The 13,558-nt window shown below is 37.3% G+C and overlaps 1 protein-coding gene across 14 annotated transcripts in view; it reads right to left on the bottom strand.

The window, feature by feature from the left end:
- The window catches only part of RNF13 (ring finger protein 13), a 201,251-nt gene that overhangs the window by 20,528 nt on the left and 167,165 nt on the right, over window positions 1-13,558 (bottom strand). The gene's annotated exons all lie outside the window — the stretch shown is intronic.

Consider the following 13,558-nt stretch of genomic DNA (forward strand, 5'->3'; position numbering starts at 1 on the left):
AAATTCTGGAACTGAAGAATTCAATAACTGAATTGAAAAATCTCAGAGGGTTTCAACAGGAGACTTGACCAAGCAAAAGAATCAGCAAACTTGAAGATGGGCCTTTTGAAATTACCAAGGCAGAGAACAAAAATAAAAAAAGAATGAAGAAAAATGAAGAGTGCCTGAGGAATGTTTGGGACATCATCAAGCAGAACAACATATGCATTACTGGTGTCCTATGAGAACGAATAGAAAGGGGCAGGGAATCCTATTTGAAAAACTGGGCAAAGATTTCCCAAATTTGGAGACAGAAATGACCTAAACTCCAAGAAGGATAAGTCTGGAGAGACCTATACCAAAACAAACTGTCAAAAGTCACAGATATAGGAGTAGCAAGAAAAATGTGACTTGTCACATACAAAGGAACACCTTTTAGATTATCATATTTCTTAGAAGAAACCCTGCAGGCTAGAAGGGAGTGGAGTGGGATATATATTTCAAGAGCTGAATGAAAAAGCTGCCAAAAATATAGCCAGCAAAAAAAGATTTTCTTCCAAAAACAATGGAGTTAAAATTAAGCTTTTGCCAGATTAAAGCAAAACAAAACATAAAACTCATCAACACTAGACCTGCTCTACAAGATGAAGCAAAAAAAGACAATAAAAAGAAACACAAAATCATATTAATTTTTAAGGCATAAAAAATTATAAATCTATGTTAATGGATATATGCAATGTAAAAACAATCTGTGTAATCAACAACAAAATGAGAGAAGGCAGAGATTTAGAGTAGTTTTTATACATGACTGACGTTATCAGTTTAGAACTGTGTAACTTTGAGATGTTTTGTGAAATTGCAATGATAATCACAAAGGAAATACTGATAGGATATACACAAAGGAAAAAGAGTAATCAAAATGTGTCACTGCACACAAAATACAAAATGAAAATACAAATGAAAAAAAAAACAAGAGAGGGAAAGAGCCACTAAAAAAACCCTGCAAGACAGGAAACAAAAATGGCAAAAGTAAGTCCTTCTCCATCAGTATTACTTTAAATATCAATAGACTAACTACACCAATTAAAGATATAGACTGGCTGAATGGATTTTCAAAAAAACCCAAACAAACAAGATCCAACTATATGTTGTCTACAAGAGAATCATTTCACATCTAAGGACACATACAAGGTAGAAGTGAAAGGCAGATAAAACAATTCTATGCCATATTCTATGCCAAGAGAACAGACAAAATAGAATTTTATTTATTTATTTTTATTAAAAGATTTTAGGGCAGCCCGGGTGGCTCAGCAGTTTAGCACCTGCCTTCAGCCCAGGGTCTGATCCTGGAGACCCGGGATTGAGTCCCACGTCGAGGGCTCCCTGCATGGAGCCTGCTTCTCTCTCTGCCTGTGTCTCTGCCTCTCTCTCTCTCCTCTCTCTGTCTCCCGTGAATAAATAATTTTTTTTTAAAGATTGTATTTATTTATTCATGAGAAACAGAGACAGAGAGGCAGAGACATAGGAAGAGGGAGAAGTAGGCTCCATGCAAAGAGCCCAGTGCAGGACTCAATTCAGGGACTCTAGGATCACGCCCTAAGCCAAAGGCAGATACTCAACCGCTGAGTCACCCAGGCGTCTCAACAAAATAGAATTTAAGATAAAAATTGTCACAAGAAGGGTCCTAGTGGCTCAGTCAGTTAAGCATCTGCCTTTGGCTCAGGTCATGATCTCAGGGTCCTGGATCAAGTCCCGCATCAGGGTCCCTGCTCAGTAGGGAGTCTGCTTCTTCCTCTGCCCCTCCCCCCTGCTAATGATCTCTCTCTCTCTCTCTCTCTCTCTCTCCCCCTCTCCCTCAAATAAATAAGTAAAATCCTTTAAAAAAAAAAAACTGTCACAAGAGACAAAGACACTCTAATAATAGAGGTCAATTCACTAGTAAGACATAGCAATTTAAATATATATGGAAGCTAACATTAGAGCACTAAATTTATGAAGCAAACACTATGACTAAAGGGAGAAAGAGCAATACAATAGTACTAAGAAACTCCAAAACCTCACTTTCAGATATGGCTATCCATAAACCACAACACAATTCCATAAGCAAAGAGAGGACGTGAACAACACTACAGACCAATTATACCAAACAGACATAGTACAGAACACTCTAACCAGTAACAGCAGAATATATATACATTCTCCTCAAGAGTACCTGGGACATTCTACAAGATAGACCACATGTTAGGCCACAAAATATTAAGAAGGCCACAAATTTAAGAAGATTGAAGTCCTACAGAGTACCTTCTCCAACACAAGGTGATGAAACCAGAATCAAGAGAAAGAAAAGAGGAAAATCCATAAATATGTGGAAACTCAGCAATATACTCTTAAATAACTAATGGGTCAAAAAAGAAATCACAAAGAAAATTTAGTAAATATCTAGAAACCAATGAAAATGAAGACAGTGTACCAAAACTTAAGGGATGCAACAAAAGCAGTACTAAGGAAAGTTTATAGGCAGTAAACACTTATATTTCATGAAGGAAGAGCTCAAATCAACAAACTAACCTAACATCTCTAGAAACTAGAAAAGTATGAATAAACTAAACTCAAAGTTAGAAGGATAGAAATAATAAAGATGAGGGCAGAAATAATGAAATAGAGAATAAAAAGGTAAAAAAAAATCCGTGAAACAATCACTTTATGAAAAAAATAAAATGGACACATCATTAGCTAGAATAACTGAAAAGATTCATAGCTAAAATTATAAATAAGATAGATATTGGGATCCCTGGGTGGCACAGCGGTTTGGCGCCTGCCTTTGGCCCAGGGCGCGATCCTGGAGACCCGGGATCGAATCCCACATCGGGCTCCCGGTGCATGGAGCCTGCTTCTCCCTCTGCCTGTGTCTCTGCCTCTCTCTCTCTCTCTCTCTCTCTCTGTGACTATCATAAATAAATAAAAATTAAAAAAAAGATAGATATTACAACCAATGTCACAAAAATAAAAAGGATTAAAAGAGATTGCTATGAAAAATTAAAGGTCAACAAATTGGATAACCAAGAAAATAAGGATAAACTCCTAGAATTGTACAACCTATCAACACTGAATCATAAGGAAATTTTTAAGAATCTTAACAGACCTATAATTATTTAAAAAAAATTGAAGCAGTATTCAAAAACCTTCCCAGAAAGAACAGCCCAAAACTAGATGCCTTAACTATTAAATTCTACCAGACATTTAAAAAAGATTAACGCCAACCCTCGAATTCTTCTAAAGAATCAGAGAAAAGGAAATCTCCCAAACTCATTCTATGAGGTCAGCACTATCCTGAAACCAAAACAAAAGTCACACACAAAAAATCAAAAACCAAATTCCCTGATGAATATTGTTGATACAGAAATTCTATAGAATACTCTTTTTTTTTTTTTTTTGACGAAAGAGAAAGAGAGAGAGAGAGAGAGAGAGAGAGGCAGAGACACAGGCAGAGGGAGAAACAGGCTTCATGCCGGGAGCCCAATGCGGGAATTGATCCCAGAACTCCAGGATCACGCCCTGGGGCCTAAGGCAGACACTCAACCCCTGAGCCCCAGGGATCCCTAAATAGAATACTCTTTAAACCAAACTCAATGGCACATTAAAAGAATCATACACTACAACCAAGTGAAGTTAACACGTGGAACGCAAGGATGGTTCAACATGAAAAATGAATGTAATACACTGTATTAACAAAATGAAGGCAAGAAAACGTGATCATCTCAATGCAGATAGAGCATTTATTTGACAAAATTCAATATACTAACGTGACTTAAAAACAAAACAAAACAAATAAACTACCTCAACATAATAAATGAAACCATACATTAATGGCTCACAGCTAACATATGCAGTGGGAGAAGACTGAAACTTTTAAGATCAAGAAGAGGTCAGGTCAATGATGCCCACTCTAAGACTATTCAACAAAGAACTGTAAGTTCTAGTCAGAGGAATCAGACAAGAAAAAGAAAAGGAATACAAATTTGAAAGGAAGAGGAAAAATATCAGTTTACAGATGACTTGCTCTTACATCTGCAAAGCTGTAAGGATTTCCAAGAAAAACTGTTAGCATTAATAAATAAACAAAGTTAAAGGATACAAAATAACAAAAAAAAGTCAGTTACATTTCTATACACTAACAATGATCCCTCTAAAAAGGGAACTAAAAAAAATCTCATTTATTAAAGTAGAAAAAAATACTCAGGAATAAGTTTAACCAAAGAAGTTAAAAACTAAAAAACAGTGCTAAAAGAAATCAAAGAAGTCACAAATGAATGAGAAAATATCTTGTGCTCATGGATTGGAAGACTTAATGTTGTTAAAATACCACACTATCCAAAGTAATCTACAGAGATTCAATGCAATGTCCATCAAAATCCCAATGGCAGTTTTTACAGATAGAGTGGGAAAAAAAAAGTCCTAAAATTCATATGGAATCTCATGGGTCACCAAATAGCTAAAACAATTTTTTTAAAAGATGTTATTTATTTATTCATAAGAGACAGAGAGGCAGAGCATAGGCAAAGGGAGAAACAGGCTCCCTGGAGGGAGCCCGATGCGAGACTCAATCCTAGACCCCGGGATCATGCCCTGAGCCAAAGGCAGACACTCAACCGCTGAGCTACGCAGGCATAAAACTATCTTGAAATCGAAGAACAAAAACGGAGGCCTCAGATTCTTTGATTTCATAACTTAGTATAAAGCCACAGTAATTAAGTAATTAAGACAATGTATACTAGCATAAAGACAGATATATAAGGCAAAAGAAAAAAAAAACCCAGAGCACCCAGAAATAAACCCTTGCACATATGGCCAAATGATTTTTGGCTAGGGTGCCAAGACGATAACAGGGAAAGGACAGTCTTTTCAAATAAACGGTGATGGGAAATCTAAATTTCCACAGGCAAAAGAATGACGTTGGACCTATAAACAAAATGGAACTCAAAATGGATTAAATACCTAAAAGTAAGACCTAAACTCTTACAAGAAAACATAGGGAAAACATTTTAGGACACTAGATTTGGTAGTAATTTCCTGGATATGACACCAAAAGCACAGGAAACAAAAGAAAGCATCGACAAAATAAAAACATAAAAATTAAGCCAAATTTTAAAATTTCTGTGTCAAAGGAAACAATCAACAAAGTGAAAAGGCAACATACAGCATGGAAGAAAATAATTGCAAATCATATATCTGAAAAGTTATTATCCAAAAAAAATATGCAACTTCTACAACTCAACAGTGGCAACAAAAATAACCCAATTAAGAACTGGGTAAAGGACTTGAGTAATTTCTCCAAAGACGATATAAAAATGGCTAAAAAGCACATAAAACAATATAGTCATTAGAGAAATGTAAATCAAAACCATAAGATAGCCCCTTCACACCAATCAAGAAAGCTAGTATCAAAAGAACAGGAAATAAATGGTAGGAAGAATTTGGAAAAGTTGGAACCTTTATGCATGGTTGATGCATACATAAAGTGAACGTAAAATGACACAGACATTATTGAAAACAGTCCCTAAATTTTACCTGAAAAAAAAAGTTAAGAATAAAATTATTACATCATCTGGCAATCCCAACTCTGAGTATATACCCGAAAATTCAAAGTAGGGTCTCAAAAAGATACTTGCATACTCATGTTCATAGTAGCATTACTCACAATTGCAAAGAAGTGAAAGCAACCCAAATGTCCACAAACAGATGCAAGAATAAGGAAAACATGGTATATGCACACAGTATAATATTATGCAGCCTTTTAAAAAGAAGGAAACTCTGTTACATGCTATACCATGGATAAACCTAGAGGACACACTAAGCAAAATAAGCCAGTCATAGAAGGACAAATATTGTATGATTTTACTTATATGCAGTACCTAAATATTAAAAAAAAAAAAAAAAAAAACAACCAGAAAGTAAGAAAGTGGTTACCAAAAACTGGAGGACTGGGGAGGGGAAATAAATACTTCATAAGTATAATTGCTGTGTTACAAGATTTAAAAATTTTAGAAATCTATAATACAACAATTATAATTAACACTGCTGAATCATATGCTTAAAAATGGTTATGATAGTAAATTTAACATTATGTGTCTTTTACCACAATGAAAAAAAGATTTAAGCACACACATGAAAATCAAAACATTTTCTCAGACAAAACTTGGAAGGAATTTGTCAGTAGATCTTTCTTGCAAGAAATGTTAAATTCTACAATAAGGAAGAGGATATAGGTCAGAAAATCGAATATATATAAAGGAAGAGTACTAGAGAAGGAATAAATTAAGGTAAAATAATTATTTTTTTTTTTAAGATTTTATTTATTTGAGAAAGAAAAAACAAGCCGATGGGAGGAGTGGGGGAGAGGGAGAAGCAGACTCCCTGCTGAGTAGGGAGCCTGACTCGGGGCTCAATCTCAGGACCCTGAGATCCTGACTTGAGCTGAAGGCAGACACTTAACCAACTGAGCCATCCAGGCACCCCCATTTTTATCATTCTTAACTGATCGAACAGCATTTGTTAAAAATAATACTAGCAACAATAGATTCAATTATGTATGTTTATCTAAATGTTGATATATGCTTATGTACATATGAAGTGAGTGACAGCAATGATATAAGGGATGGAGGGGCAAAGAAATTAGGAATATTTCGTTTTAATGTACTTTAGTACCTGTGAAGCAGTATATTGTTACTTGAAAGTTAGTTGTAAATGTATAGTGCAAACTGAGGAAACCACTAGAAAAAAAAGTTTAATTAATATACTACTAGGAGGAAAAAATGGAATCATAGGAGAGAAAATGCTCAATTGAAACCATGAAAGGCAGGAAAAGAATGGAAGACAAAAATAGGAACAAAGAATGAAGGCAAAAATAAAAAATACAGTAGCAAAATGGTAGATGCTAATTACGACATCAGTAATCACTTTAAATATTAATGGTCTAAATACATCAACTAAAAGACTTCCCAGGCTCCATAACTATGTGAAATAAATATCTGTTGTTCAAACCACTCATGGATGGTATTTTTGTCATAGTAGCTTGAACAGACTAATAAGACACATGCTAATGATACCAATAAAAATACAGCAGAGTAGCTCTGTTAATTTCAGATAGAGCAGACTTCAGGGCAAGGGAAGTTATCAGACATAAAAAGAGACATTATATAATGATAAAAGGCTTGATACTCCAAAAAGACATAACAAATCTTAATGTGTATATGCATAAACACAGAACAAAATGCCTAAGGTGAAAACTGATAATAACTGCAAGGAAAACAGATTAATCCATTATTATAGTTGGGAGACTTCAACACCCCTCTATTAGAAGTGGACAGATCCAGTAAGCAGAAAATCAGTAAGGATACAGTTGAACTCTAAAGCATCAAACATCAACTAGATATAATTGACATATAGAGTATGTCATCCAACTAGAAGCAGAATATACATTCTTTTCAAGCTCACATGGGACATTCACCAAAACAGACCACATTCTGAGCCATAAAACACACCTAAAGAAATTTAAAAGAAATCACACAATGTCTGCTCTCAACCATAATTTAATGAAACTAGAAACCAGTATCAGAAAGAGGGCTGGAAAATCCCCAAATACCTGGAGATTAAACAACACACTTCTAAATAACTCATGCATCAAAGGAGAAACCTCAAGAGAAACTTTTAAACATTTCTAACTAAATGAAAATGATAAATATAACTTATCAAAATTTGTGGTATGCAGTGAGGGTAATCCTTAGAGGGAGAGTTACAGCACTGGATGGATTTGTGTGTGTGTCCATGTGTGTTTGTAAGAAAAGAAAATCTAAAATCAATAATCTAAACTTTCACATTATGAAACTGGAAAATGAGCAAATAAATCCAAAAAAGGAAATTAAAAAGAGTAATAATCCTATTTTATTTTATTGCAGAAATCAATGAAGTTGCAAATAGGAAATCAATACTGAAAAATCAATGAAACAAAAGCTGATTCTTTGAAAAGATCATCAGTAAGCCCGTACAAAGCTCAGGAAAAAAAGAGAAAAAGCACAAATTACCAATATCAGAAATGAAAAAGGGGTCATCACTACTCATTCCATGTATATTAAAAGGCTAATAAAGGAATCATGTGAACAACTCTGTACCCACAAATTTGATGGCAATGAAACAGACCAATTTCTCGAAAGACAGAATCTAACAAAACTCACACAAGGACAGTCTTAGTAGACTTGCACATGTTAAAAAACAAAACCTGAACCACTAACTAATAACATACCAAAACAGAAAGCACCAGACCCAGCTGGTTGCATGAGTGAATTCTATCAAACATTTAAAGAAGAGTTACCAATTCTTTACAATTTCTTCCAGATAACAGAAGCAGGGGGAATACTTCCTAATTCATTTTATGAAGTTAGCATTGCCCTCCTACAAAAACGAAAGATGTTACAAGAAAAGAAAACTACTACCTCTCATGATAAATTATCAACAAAATATTAGTAAATTGAATCCAACAATGCATAAAAAAATTATAGACCATGACCAAAGTGGGATTCCTAACTGGATTATAATAAATTCAATGCAATCCCCAAACCCAGCATTTTTTTTCTTTCTTAGATATTGACAAACTGATTCAAAGTTTATATGGAAAGGCTAAACGCCACAACAGCCAACACAATAATGAAGAAAAAGAAAGTTAAAGGGCTAATACTACCAGCTTTAGGGCTACAATAATCAATACAGTATGGAATTGGTGAAAGAATAAACATAGATAAAAAAGACGAAATAGGTCAGAAACAGACAAATGTAGTCAACTACTCTGACAACAGCGCAAGGGAGAAAGGACAGTCTTTTTAACAAATGGTGCCAGAACTGGACATGCCAAAAAATGAATCTAGATAAAAGAGAACTGTATCAGATAGCCCGGGTGGCTCAGCGGTTTAGCGCCATCTTCAGTCCAGGGTGTGATCCTGGAGACCCGGGACTGAGTCCCACATAAGTTTCCCTGCATGGAGCCTGCTTCTCTCTCTGCCTGTGTCTCTGCCTCTCTCTCTCTCTCTCTCTCTGTGTGTGTGTGTGTGTGTGTGTGTCCCTCATGAATAAATAAATGAAATCTTTTTTAAAAAGAGAACTGTATCAATATGATAAAGGGGATTTTTGAAAATCACACAGTTAACATCATACTCAATAGTGAATGACCAACTGTTTTCCTTCTTGGATGAGGAACAGAAAAGGAGGCACATTTTCACCACTGCTGTTCAACATTATCATAGAGCATTACTACTAGAGCAGTTGGACAAGAAAGCAAAGGAACCCACATTGGAAAGGAAAAAGTAAAACTATGTCTATTTATAGAAGACATGATCCTATATATAGAAAATCGCAAAGATTTCATAAGAAAGCTACTAGAGCTAATAAATTCAGCATTTGGAGGTTACAAGATCCATTATATAAAAATCAGTTGAGTTTCTGTACACTAGCAATGAACAATCCAAAAAGGAAATTAAGAAATCAATTCCATTTGCAATAGCATCTTAAAGAATAAAATACCTAGGAAAAATTTTAAGAAATGAAAGGCCTGTATACTGAGAAATATAAGACATCGATGAAAGTAATTAAAAACTTAAATACATAGAAAGACATTCCATGCTCATAGATTGGGAAAGCCTAATATTAAGATGGCAATAATATCCTAAGCAATCTACAAATTCAACATAATCCTTACCCAAATTCCAACAGCCTTTTTTGAAGATATGGAAAATGTGATCCTCAAATTCAAATGTAATTGGCAAGGGATCCTGAATATCTAAAACATTCTTAAAAAAAAAAAAAAGGTAGGACTCATACTTCCCTGTTCAAAATATACTGCAAATTTAAAGTAATCAAAACAGTGTAGTACTGGCATAAGGACAGACATACAGACCAATGGAAGAGACTTGAGAGTCTAGAAATAAACCCATACATCTATAGCCAATGTTTTTGACAAGGGTGAAAGACCATTCAATGAAGAAAGAATAATCTTTTCAACAAATGGTGCTGAGACTACTGCATTTCCATGTACAATGTACATAAAAACTTGGAGCCCTATCTCACACTATTCGTAAAAATCTACTCGAAAATAAGGAGAAAGAAGAATGCTTCTGTACTGCTGCTTGGACTGTAAAATGGTGTAGTAGCTGCAAAAGACAGTACGAGCAGTTCCTCAGAACCTTGAACACAGAATTTCCAAACAACTCAGCAACACCACCTTTAGGTATACGTACTCAAAAGAACTGAATTCAGGAACTCAAACATACACTTTTACAATTTTCATTGCATCATTATTCACAATAGCTAAAATGTGGAAGCAACCCATGTGTCCACTAACAGATGACTAGATAAACAAAATGTGGTAGAAACACATGATGGGGGGCATCTGAGTGGCTCAGGCAGTTAAGCATTTGCCTTCAGCTTGAAAAATGATCCCAGCATCCTGAGATCAAGCCCTAAGTCGGCTCCCTGCTCAGCCAGGGAGTCTCCTTCTCCCTCCCCCTGCTCTTGCACTCTTGCTCTCTCTTCCCCTCTTATTAAGATTTTATTTATTCGGGAGGAAGAAAGAGAGAGAGACAGAGTACAAGCAGGGGGAGCCATAGAGGGATAATGAGAAGCATGGTCCTGGCTGAGCAGGGAGCCCAATGTGGGGCTTGATCCCAGGACCCTGGGATCATGATCTGAGTTGAGGGCAGAAGCTTAACCAACTGAGTCACCCAGATATCCCAATAAATAAAATCTTTTGGGGAAAAAAAAGAAATACACAATGGAATATTACTCAGCCATGAAAAGCAATGAAGTTCTAGATCCCAGGAAGAAGATGAGAGAGTAGAAAGACGCTCAACTCACCTCATCCCATGGATACAACTAGATAAATAACCCAGAAAATGACCCAAAGACTAGCAGAACAGTCTCTCCACAACTAAATGTAGAGACAAGGCCACCTAAAAAGGGCAAGAAGGGTGGAGACAATGTCAGGAGCCAAATGGAACTGTCCAGGGAAGGGAGGGACATGAAAGGTACAGAAAGGGGGGTGGGGGGAAGGAGTAGACCCTCACACCAAGCGCTCCAGGCACAATGCATAAAACTGCATGAAAACCAAAGGGGCATAATTTTCTGAGTTCTTACAATCAGCTGGGCTTACTACCCAGGAACTTTAAAAATTAGCAGGCTCTACTTTGGAAGAGCCAAGAGGGTAATGGGAAATGAAGCCCCCACCCTTAAAAAGGCAGCACAAGAAATAGCCCCACAGAGACAGAGCATAGAAGCATTAGTTTGGAAAAAAACAAAACAAAACTTGGGGTATACAGGAGAAGGATTTGATTAATAATCTCAGAGTACATACTAGAGGGGAAACCTCTCCAGGAACAAAGGAGTCAGAAGGATCCATTTCCTTCCTTCACTCCCCAGCCTAGGCACACAGACAACTACAGGAACCAGTGAAGCACCAACATTTCCTATCTAACTTTCTTTCCTTTTTAAAAAGATTTTATTTATTTATTCATGAGAGACCAGAGAAAGAGAGAGAGAGAGACAGAGAGAGAGAGAGAGAGAGAGAGAGGCAGAGACACAGGCAGAGGGAGAAGCAGGCTCCATGCAGGGAGCCTGACGCGGGACTTGATCCCGGGTCTCCAGGATCCCAACCTGGGCTGAAGGCAGCGCTAAACTGCTGAGCCACCCGGGCTGCCCCCTACCTAACTTTCTAACAGCATGCCCTACCTTGCATTCTCCTACAGACCTGCCTCCAATATGCCCTTGGCCAGAACCTATCCAAAGTAGTGCCACAAGCCTGGCAGGGTGCAAGCAGGCTCAACAGGGACTAACAGCACTCCAAAGTGACTCCTGCCCCAGAGAGAGGGAAGGATAACCACACACACCATTCTGACTATACCCCAACAGTGGGCTAAGGGCAGATATCTGGTCTGACTACAGGCCCCACCCAACAACAAAAGTTTCTGAGGGGACAAGAGAGAGAAAGTGCCCTGCAGTTACATGCTACTGCATCTCTGGAAAATGCCTGGTCTAACTCAAGACAAAGCTGGCCTCAGACTGGCCCACTAACAACATAAGGACCAAACCCTGCCCAGAATGGGCAGAGAGCCATTACAGATGAATGGGACTGAAGGCAGAAGCAGCTCAGCCACAACCATAGGGCACACGCAACACATATTGGAGATACCCCGAAGCACCAGGTTCTGGTGAACAGAAGACATTGCACTGCAGAACCTCTTCTTCATAAGGCCATTACTTTCAAGAGCAAGAGACATAGCTGACTTTCCTAACACAGAGAAACAGACAGAGACAAAATGAGGAGACAGGGGAATATGTCCCCAATGAAACAACAGGACAAAAATCAAAGGCAACAAAACACACAGGTAATATGCCTGATAGAGAACTTAAAATAATGGTCATAAAAATACTAATGAGACTTGAGAAAAACTGGAGGATGATCTCAGTGAGACCCTCAACAAAAGTGATAGAGAACATTAAAAAGAACCAATCAGAGATGAAGAACTCAATAACTCAAAAATACAATAGAGGGAATAAATAGTAGACTACAGGAAGCAGAAAAATGGATCAGTGACATGGAGGTCAGTGTAATGGAAATAAATCAAGGTGAAGAGGAGAGAGGAAAAAAATAATAAAAATTGAAAATAGACTTAGGGAACTCAGTGACACCATCAGTTTGCATTATAAGGATCCTAGGAGGAGAAAAGAGGGAAGATAATTTGTTTGAAGAAATATTAAAAAATTTCCCCAATCTGGGGAAGGTAACAGAAATCCAGATCCAAGAAGCAAAGAGAGTCCCCGACAAAATCAGCCTAAGGAAGTCCACACAAAGATGCACAGTAATTAAAATGGTAAAAAGTGAGGCAAGATGGTGTAAGAATAAGGGTCCTCCTTTTATGTGGTCCCTAAATTTAGCTTAATATCTGTCAAACCATACTGGACACCTATTAATTCAACCTGAGATGTAAAGAATGAACAGCTGGAACTCTATAAGTAGACAAGTGACCATTATTTGCAAGGTAGGAGTATGGAGAAGAGAAATGGAGGGAATATATTGGAAGATGAACAGAGAGGGGAGGGAGCCTTTGTAAACCGGCTGCAGGAAAGTGATACAGCCCTGGAGCTCAAAATCAGGACCTTTACAAATCTGCTCCTGTGAGAGACTGCCCTGCATGAAAGGTGCTCAGTGGTGAAGTGAGGCAGAATCACAGGAGGGACAGTGGGGTCTCAGTATCCCCAGAGTCACAGAAAGAACAGGGGCATCTGAGCCAGCAGAGTTATCAAGCATTGGAATGGGGAAATGAGTTTAGGTCAGAGAGTTTGGGAAGAGGCTTAGCATGTTGTGCCATAAACCTTGAGCTGCAGATGGATCAGGTGACTGCTCTCTGCTGGATTTCTGCAAAGGACTGGAATGCAGCAACCCTTTGTCTTCCTCCAGGAGAGGTAGAGGTGCGCACTTGATGGAGTGAATGCTCTCCATGATAGAGGTTAAAGAGCAGCTTACTAAAAAATGAATGGG

The sequence above is a fragment of the Canis lupus genome, chromosome 22 (assembly GCF_048164855.1).
Source record: "Canis lupus baileyi chromosome 22, mCanLup2.hap1, whole genome shotgun sequence".
NCBI classification, from domain to species: Eukaryota; Metazoa; Chordata; class Mammalia; order Carnivora; family Canidae; genus Canis; species Canis lupus.